The sequence below is a fragment of the Malus sylvestris genome, chromosome 15 (genome assembly GCF_916048215.2).
Source record: "Malus sylvestris chromosome 15, drMalSylv7.2, whole genome shotgun sequence".
In the NCBI taxonomy this organism is placed as follows: Eukaryota; Viridiplantae; Streptophyta; class Magnoliopsida; order Rosales; family Rosaceae; genus Malus; species Malus sylvestris.
In genome coordinates, this window is record NC_062274.1 from 26,526,711 (window position 1) to 26,537,565 (window position 10,855).

Sequence of the window (10,855 nt, forward strand, 5' to 3'; positions counted from 1 at the left end):
TGGGGCTGGGTTTCTTTTCTTTTCACACTTATAGATACTAAAGTGTGATTAAATTGCAATTAAATAGGATATTAAAGTGTGATTAATTATACAAAGTAATTCATCATAAGAATAACAGCTAATTTGATAAGACCATCACTGAAACATCATTCTACAAGAAATCACTTAAACAAAAAAAGTTATCTATGTATACATAACTAACCAACATTAGTCTAAAGAAACATTCTCAATAACAATCCAATGACCAAACGTGATAATTAGTAGATTTTTGTAAGAAGGGTCTTTGATTGACCTGGTCTAAAAAACAAAAAGCTTGGATTGCGGAGCCTCATAGAAGCTAGGGTTGTCCAGCGCTCATCCTGAAATTTCACATTTACATTTCTTTCATTATCTGAAGGGAATTTTAACGAAAAGCTCCCGATACTATTCACTTTAACGAAAAATCACATTTTTACATTAAAAAGTTAATCCTAGAACTATTCACTTTACCCTTTATTTTATCTTTATTATTAAAACTCAAAATTTTCAAGATCTTTTTCATTAGTTTTCTTTATTTTAAAGTCCCTCTTAACGTGGATTTTTGGTTCCGCCACCGGCTCTGATGGTGAGATCAACACGCCTACGAAACCAACAGTTATAGCACTACAATATAAACATATAATATGACACAACCCATGCTGTGGGCTCCCACTAGGTTCAATCATTTACTACTTTTCCCAACTAGAATCCAATTCTTCAATCCGATAAACTTAGAAATTTCATGACAGATGGTTGAGAGTTGAGAGCCGCACTGCATATAATGTCAAAATTGTTGAAATTTTGACGTGTTTTTGGTTCACGGGTTTGTGAATTGTGCATCACTCTCTACACTCTCCGGGGGAATATAATTAAATACAAGTGGTCTTCTATTACAGTAGTAAAAATGAGTGTTGTCATTGCGTTACAACGTAGATTTGATCTCTGTTGATTTTTTAATCCGATCTTTTGAAGAAAAAAAAAGAATTGAATATAATTAATTAATATTTATGTTTTACAGTACATTTTTATTTTGCTTGTTTTGTTTGGACCTAGCTTCTCTGTCCTTCCAATTCCTATACACTCTCATTCCCTTCTATTTATGCGGTTACAGTTAAGTCACATCAACATTTTATATAACTATTGCTTTTTATCTTATTATCTCTATAAAAAATTAATATAAAATGTTGACGTGATTTCATTGTGACCGCACAAAATAAAAGGGAATATAAATGTATGAAAACTAGAGGGCAGAGAAGCCGGATCCGTTTTGTTTTTGGTGGGTGAGTAGTGACTACCCCCATCTACCTGGCTACTTTTCCCACCACACACACATGGTAGAACAACGCAAAGACAAGAAATCTCACGGGTTTGTTTATTGCTCTCATTAATTAATGTGACTGATAGTTCCCGTGTTAATGTTAACATATTGTTAATAATTAAACAAAACGCAACTTATAACATTGAGTGTGTTCCTCCCTTACTATTTTTATTGATTCACGTGTTATGATAAGAGTAGACATCATTCTGAGATCTCTAATTATCTATACGTTTGCTATTTCACTCCCTCCGCTTTGATCGTAAGCGCTCTTCTTGTGCACGGTTTGCTATACAGGCAACAACAAAAGCGGTTTGACTCCATACTTCGCTTTCATTATTTCTTTCACTTCTAGTTCTAGGTGACGTGGCTCTTTCCTAACGTCATCACACCCCAAATCCGCTTAAAAGAATAAATAAATAGAAGCTACCTTACTCTCATCTTTTTGTCGAAATCTCTATGAGCTGAATGATGCCACTTGAGTGTTGAGTTTTCAAAGGCTTTTTCAAGACCATCCAAGGCTTTCCATTCTGCAAGGTAGTTTACTTGCTCAACCATAGGGAAGGGTAGCTTGCTTGCTTAGTGTGAAACGCCAAGATCTATAGTATCTACAGCCCAGTGGACTTCATTTCAACATTTTTTAAGGCCTCAATTCGAAAATCCAGGATTTGAATTAATGTCATTTCATTGAGTCCTCCTAAATTGCATTGATTTATCCTAAAGATTTCATTTCAATTGGAGTTTGGTTATTCACCATTTACAAGGATTCACGCTAAGGATCCATGGTTGAATGGTGTTGATGCATAAAACCGGAGGGGTCTTGGAACAACATAAATCCGACTGTAAATCTGCAAGAAAGTAAAGAACACAAGATGTATCGTGGTTCACCCCAATGTTTGGGCTACGTCCACACTGATGTTGATATTGTTTCACTTTGAATGGTGAATATACAAGAAGGCTAGAGGCAGTGTGCTCTCTAGCCTATTTTCTGTGTTTGCCCTCTCTGAGATGTTTTCTCTCTTTCCATGGCCTAAACCTTGACCTCCCCTAATGAGGAGAGTGAGGAGTCCTTTTATAGAATAAGGGTTCCTCACTTATTACATATTTGCCCCTTCATTTATTACATAATTACATTTGAGTCCCTCGAGTATTTATACGAGGTCTAAATACGGAGGCCCTAAATATGGTACAAACAAATGGTTAAAGCGCCCAACTCACAATTGGTGAATTCATAGGTTCAATTTCTACTGGATGCACGTTTTAGGACCCTCCAATAAGTCTATTGGAATTGGCTCTGTATGAATGGAATCTCATCATCTATACATAACGAATTGGTGTGGTATATTCAAGGTTCTAAAAGACGATAGACGCTAATCAGACGGCGGGCTGGGGCCTAGCAGCTAAGTGGGCTAGGAGGATTTAAATAAATTTATTATATTTAGTGTAAATAAGTGTCTATTTATACTTAAAATATATATAAAATACAAAATAGAATAACATATATATTATGAAGTATTGGAACATAATGAAATATGGGGAACAAACATATAATGTGTGTTTATTTAAGTATTCAACAAGTCTTTTACAATTTATTGAAAAAAATAATATGCAAAATGAAATTTATCTATTTTTTGTTTATGTGAGTCGCAACCTAGGCGGGTCTAGACGGGCTAGACGGGTGCCTAGGTGGTCTAGGCGGGCGACTCAGCAGATCTAGGCGCCATTTCTTAATTATCAAACTCATAGACATTAATCAGGGCGATTCCTTGCCAACGTGGCCTCAAAAGCTCCAACAACATAATAGTATCACACTTTCACATGGTATTATTAACTTGTGTGGACAATCAGATGGAAGTATTAAGTACCTGAAATATAATATTAACTACTAATGTTCAAGCAAATTATGATACGAGTGAATCTGTAACAACATGTAATGTAACAAGTGACAAGTCTCTCGAATTGTTTTACCTAAGAATTTATGTCATGTCATTGTGGTGTGGACCTTAAGATCACGTGCATCCCATAGTGGAATCGGACAGCTAAAATTGGGAATTGAATAAATGTGAGATGCGATTAATTTATTCATCTGGAGACTAGTCTCTGTCTTTAGGTCGTTTCCTTGTTACTCAGCTTATTGCTGCAAAAACTGCTTGCTTTCTCCAACACTCTAGATGCTGATGCTGATGCTGCTGCTGTATGTTTAGGACAGTGCGGATGCATGGTAGACTGCTAAATTAAAGGTAAGGGGCAATCCTATGTGCACATTGCATACCCACCTGTAGACCTGCATTAGTCAATCTCATCCGTTGGGTGGGATCTTCATTAACTACTTAATCTACCGCTGGATTTCATTAATTATAGTCAAATTTAAGTGTAAAGCAGTACTACCAACTACCATGTTTCTTCGTTTGATAAATACCAACTACCGTGCTTGAAGGAAGAGCGAGAGAGTGGCTCTACTTTCACCCGCACAAATATCACCAACATGAAAAAACAGTACTTGACAAGTGCAATAGTTGATACTATTATAAGACACAAATGCATTTTTACTGTAACATCTTATACTAAAAATACAATGATGCATGTGATGTGTTCTAAATTCGAAGCCTTTACATATAAAATGTCTTAATTGTATCTGAGTAAGATACGTACCAAGATGAAAGCCATACAAGTAGTCACATGTGGGGTTACCACTAATTTTGTAACTTTCATTTCTTGACGTCTATTTTTATTAGCAAACGATATTGTATACCAAAGGGTCGAGGAAGAGTTTGTTGAGATCAATTCCATAACAAAAAAGAGAGATCTTACACGTGCTTATAAGTAATTAGGTTACTATTCAAAGATTGTTAGTTGATTTTATGGTAAAATCTCAACTTCCTTTATGGTATGAGAGCAATATAATACTTAGACTAACAACATCATGTTGTAATGAGACGGTCACACTACAAAATTTTCTGATAACAATGGTATAGGTGAATTCGGCATTCCGAAATATAATGGTTGAATTATGCAAAAGGGGTTCATTATTGTCATAGTGACAGCCTGGTCTGTCATGAAGGCTATTACTACCATATTGATATTTTATAGATCTGTTTTCCTCTCATACTTGTGAACCAAAAGCAAAACATATATATATATATATATATATATATATATATATATATATATATATATCCATATCAACACTAATAACTTGTCTCCACAAACTTTCAATCCTTCCAGTTGTTCCAGGTACCTTTCATTATTTAGGAACTTAATAATATGTTTCCTTTTGTCCTTCTTTCTATTTTTGGCATGCATGGACCATGGTTTATGTAATTCAAAAATTCTAGGGGCGCTCTGAGCATATGGAAGATATTTTGACGTTTTAACCGTTAAATTATAATTTTTTATATTTTTAAACAAAAATTTAACAATTAAAACACCTAGAGTATGAGATAATCCGGAGTAATCCCTATATATCTCTCCATTTGAAGAAATTAAGTCATTGCTCATGTATATATCTGCAAACTGCAACCACATTCACGTACGGCAGCACTATAATTTATAACAGATAGATAGTCTTGTATTGATTTTGTTGGCAAAATGTACTTAAAAAGTCTTGTATTTCAAATTGATCAACTACCGGGAGTTTTAACGAAAAGGGTGTGACACTATTCATTCTTAATCAAAATGACATTTTGTGTATGAAAAGTCCATAATGGATCATGCTCTTTTCTTTATTTACTCTTATGTCATTACAGCGGGATCCACAATGATGTTGACATTTCTGTCTGGGAATACATCATTTTACATTATGTTATTAAACTATTTGGGCCCAAAATATTGTTTTGGGTCGAGTTAGATCTTTCTCGGCCCAGTGTTGGATAGGCCGGGTTTAGATTCTTTCTCGGCCCAAAAGTCGTGTACAGATGTCACTGGGAGATATTTAGCCCATGAGCCGTGCGGTCGAAGTTGGCCATATCCTATCAGAAATTGGGAATGTGGACGAATCCTGTTATGAGAAGGAATTTCAACAGGGTGAGGATGCTGAGATTGAATACGGTCTGATAACGAGTTATGTTCAAAGTCCTACTAGGAATAGGATTGGCCGAGATAAGGTTGGATCATGAGAAGGAGTTCTAATCCGAGAGTGATTGGGATTCAATACAGGTTGGCTGCTATAAATAGGAGTGGTTGTGCAACAATAAAGCTGCTCCAATTCAACACACAACTGCCCTGCACAAATTCTCTCAACAACCTTGAGATTTTTTCTTTTCTCTTTTCGCCGACACACCTTCAATTTGGATAAACAGCATTGTGAAGGCAACCGGTGATATCTTCAGTTGGCATAAACAGCACTGTTGCCGTAGAATCAACCAATCTCGCAGCATCTTCAGTTGGCATAAACAACACTGCGTCGAGGGCGACTGGTTATCTACCCAAGTCTCGGTCGAGAAGGATTTCCGAATCCTTATTGGTCGAGGTCATCTCATCAACCTTTTCGAAGAAGTGGGGTGTTACAGTTTACTAGGCTCGGCACATTGCACGTTGAGTTATTTTATGATTGGATACTCTCAAGTGGGATTTAGAGTTCGACATTTTGACGGCCGAACCATGTTTACTGTTAAGACTTATATCCGCTTTGAGTATTTGTGCCCTTACACTTTGGTGTCGATTCGGCGTGAGTTTACTCTGACGAATACCATCACTATGACCGAATCCGACGACGACGATTTGTGAACTTCGTAAGAATAGTAGCCTTGTCTTCAGGTTCGAGAACCCAAGAGGCCGAGACGTGTTCATTCCTCGGTTTTAATCACAACACGAAGTTAGCCGCGCGCTTAACGCAACGTCAACACATTTTACTCATCGGCTGAGCTCGGCTGTCGAGTTGGCACACCCCGCATTCAACCGAAGGACGTAGTTAGCTCATAGATTACTCGGCCAGCGCGCCATATAGGCTTGGTAGTTTTTAGGGTCAACATTTTGGCACGCCCAGTGGGACCCAATGCTAAAACTATGAAGTTCATGCCAATTAAGACACGATCAGTTAAAAAGAAAATAGCTATGGGAAAATCAACAATCGATTTACCAATTCAGAACATAGGACAAAATGTATCATAGGCATAAAAGCCTCTTAGCGCCGCGACACCTGAGTCCACAAGCGCAACTCGCCGAGAAAATGAAGTTGGTTTCGGCGGTCAGCTTCGCAGTCTAGAAATCCCTAACAAAAACACATGCGTTCTCAACGAAGGGATAATGGAGGACTGTGATGAGGATGGTGATGAAGGCTCTGATCCACCAACAAGATCGTTTCTTCAAAGACGACTTGACGAACAGTCTCGGACGGTTGAACAGACATTTAGTCGAGGAATCGATAAACTGCGCGATGTGATACGCAGTACCAGTGAGACATAAACCAGATTGCTTGAAATACTGGTTAGCAAGGTCTATGACGACATGTTTTTCGATTTTTCCCGGCAATTACCACCAAGAAATAATCTGTTACCAATAGTACAGGCCGAGCCAATCCCTGCTCGGCTCAAGCCAATTGACATAGAAAAAAAAAGAGGATCGAGTAGCAGGTCAGATGGATCCGACCAGAGAGTGGAAACAACATCCGTCGATATGACCGAGGTCCAGCAGATGATTGATTCGGCCATGAAAAAGGGGCCGAAGTTCCCTAAATTCATCCATCCATATCCAACTTACGTGGAAAGGTTCGAATATCCTAAAGGTTTTAAAATTCCAGATTTTAGCCTTTTCGCTGGAGAATCATCTTTATCCTCGTTTAAACATGTTGCTCGTTTCACCACGTAATACAGAGATGTTAACAGTGATTTTCACAAGCTGCGGCTATTCAAATTTTCATTGACAGGCTCCGCATTTGCCTGGTATATCAACCTCCCACCTAATTCCATCCAAAGCTGGGAGGAGTTGGTCGAGAAATTTCACGAGCAATTTTATCGGCCAGGGATGGAAATGTCAGTTTCCTCATTGTCGAGGATGGCTCAAACATCTAATTAGTCACCAATGGATTATCTTACTAGATTTAAATCGGCTAGGAATTGGTGCCGAGTACCTTTCCCTGAAGTTGAGTTTGTTAGGCTTGCTTTGAACGGACTCGACGTAGAATACAAAAAGAAATTCTTGGGGGCAAACTTTCGGGATATGTATGAATTAGCCCAGCATGTAGAGTAATATGATTATTTGCTCCGAGAAGAGAAGATCTCAAAATCCCTATCCTAAGGAACGATTTACAAAAATCCCACGGTCAACTATGCATTAACCGAAGGTGAGGATTCTCAATATGTCAGCATTGATGCGGCCGAGATTGTAATAGATAAGTCATATGTTTGCAAGGCATTGACTCAAATTAATTTCAAGGATGTCAAAACCCACTTGGCCACTGAAGAGACAATGAAAACATCGAAAGTTTGCACTTTTGACATCACAAAGGCCGAAGCAATTTTTGATCAATTATTATTAGCAAAAATCATCAAACTTCGGCCAGGGCATAACATTCCTAAGGCCGAAGAGCTTAAAGGAAAGATGTATTGCAAATATCATAACTTGACCAAGCATGCCACAAATAATTGTGTCATATTTCATGATGATATCCAGAGCTGGATTGACAAAGGCAAGTTAAAATTTCCTGAAAAATGCATGACGGTTGATACGGATCCATTTCCTTCGGCAACAATTGACATGGTAGACGCTCGTTTGCCCAAGAGCAAAGGGAAAGAGAAGGTTGGGTTTGCCCCAGTACAACACATCCTAAAGCAAAGCTCCCAGCCTCGACTCAAGATCGATCTATTTTCCAATGCACCACCTACCGAGCTCTCAGGATCGGCCACAGTTGAATCCATGTCAAACTACATCGAAGAAGAAAATGGCGGGCCGATAGTACAACACATCCTAAAGAAAGGTTCCCAGCCTCGACTCAAGATCGACCTATTTTCCAATGCGCCACCTACCGAACTCTTAGGACCGGCCATAGTTGAGTCCATGTCAGACTCTAGCGAAGAAGAAAATGGCAGGCCAATAGTTTTGTGTAGCAATTGTAAGGCACACGTTGTATTAACCGAGCCCAAGAAGAAACTACCTCAGACGCAGATGCCGACATCACGACACCAATTAGCGATCACGGCTGAACCTTTAAAGGAACCTAGTGAAGGCCAGCGCCAGAATGTATTCGATAGGCTCGGCCCAAGGAAACAGACAGATGGTTTTATATCGGTCAGACGACGCCTTGATTTCAACACATCGTTTTATAACGAGGATTATTATTCACGTAATTCCAGTAGCTCGAGCTCATCGGTAAATCCAAAAACCTTCAGGCCACCTGAACCACGTGACCAACGATGGTACAGCTACAATTCTCCCACCGACATGTATACCGCGTTTTCAAAATCTCAGAAATGTCGACGTCAACGTATAAGTTGCTTGGCTCGACGGCAAGTGGCCCAGCCTATTTTGGCCACTAAATGACAGCCGAAAGAGACGGCAGAGAACAGAGATAATCAGCCAACCTCAACAATCATAGCTGAATTACAAGGGCAGAAGGAAACCAATCGTGACTTCAAAATAACCATTGAAGAGTCCGAGAACCGTATCAAACTCCTTCTTTGGCCCGGGGAGATGAAAGCTCGTTTCAAGCAATTTAAGAAATAGGCCGAAAGCCAACTGCCCCCGTTACCTTTGAAAGAACCGCTAATCAGAGTTCGACGGAATCTGCACCCCCCATTCCTCGGTGAATCATTGGAATATATGAAAGAGTTTCACAAGAAATATTCCGCCAACGATTTGTATAGTTTGCCCAAAGCATGCCAAAAAGCTCTTGACCTGTCATTAACTTGCCCCGATGCTGAACAGATCATCCAAAAAACCACTGATCTAGCAATGAAAGCTAGATTCCAGCACTTTCAAGAGGCTAAGGTTCTCGGCTTTGAGGTTGACCTATACACGGATATTGACATAGCCGAACTCTCTTTTTCTCTCGAAGACCTTCAACACCTTCGATATCACTTCGAAGTCTTTTCGACCGTATCCTTATTCAGTTTAACGGTCGATGAGAAAGATCAGGTGGCATGTTTGGACACCTACCTGGATATAAGGAATGCCTGGATCACTTATGAGGAACGAGCTCGTAAAATACGGCAGGAGCAGAATCAGACACTAAATGCATGCTAGCCCGATGACGATAGTCAAAAGGACAGAGAGTCGGATCATATGGCACAAGTGCAAGAGCTTCTTAAGACACAAAGTAATCAAACCAAGAATGCTCTAACACACAATGCTATAATCCTCACCAACCCGGAAGATGACGACCAGGATCTAATAGGCCCTCCAGTCCTTGAAAATATGGAATTAGCATGGTCCATGTTCTACTTACTGAATTCCAGCTGACTACACACCAACCAAGTTCCTTGGATGGCGATGTGGTCGCTGAGGAGGCAACACAAGTTGATTTTGTTACTACAACTGAAGAAGAATCAACAAAAGGCGATGATAAACTTAAAATAGCATTGGATATCTTGTTTCCCCGTTCTTCCTCGGCTAATCTCCATCATCTAAAGCCATTGTATGTAACGGCTCATATCGAAGGATACCTAGTCTCTAAAATTTTTGTTGACTATGGGGCAACTGTTAATATCATGCCTATAACCATCATGAAGGCGTTACGTCGCTTTAACGACGAACTTATTCCATCAAGGATCACCATGAGCAGTTTCGTTGGGGATAAATCCCCCAAATGGGTGCTTCCACTAGAAGTGAACATCGCTGGTCGTAATCACATGACTGCCTTTTTCATCGTTGACTCCAAGATCGAGTATAATGCACTGCTCGGTCGAGATTGGATTCATCAAACAAACTGTATTCCCTCATCATTGTATCAAGTGCTCATCTTTTGGGACGGCAAATCGGTTGTTGTCCATCCAGTCGATGCTCAGCCTTTCGAAGCTAACATGATCCAAGCACGATATTATGATGACCACGTCAGCTACATCACCTTATAAGGTTTCAATGAGGAAGGGAGACCGACTCAGATATCTGTTCAGAAGATCATCGAGGTTGGCGCCGAAACTGTTCACCAGGATTCGACGAGAATTTGATTGGCTAGCTTCATTTCCGATCCTAGTGTCTGACACCAATCAGACCAAACATTGTGTCGCAGTTTCATCGACCATGGAACGATTGCTGGCTCATTGGTATGCGATCTCTAAACAGTCGAATTCGGGTGTTAACCTCGTAGAATTCCTAGCCGAATGAGACAATGGTCCTGTTTTATCTCTTGACAAAGTTCAAGCCGCCCCGGCCGAACTCAAAGACAGTCAGCCTCAAGTCAAAGATCCGTTGGAGGAAATAAATGTTGGGAAGGTTGATGACCCTCGGCCACTATTTATTAGTGCTTTGTTGCCTCGTTCTATCAAATCTGAACTTTGTAACTTACTCGGTGAGTTTAAAGACTATTTTGCTTGGAGCTAACATGAAATGCTTGGCCTTGACCGAACCCTTGTCGAGCATGAATTACGT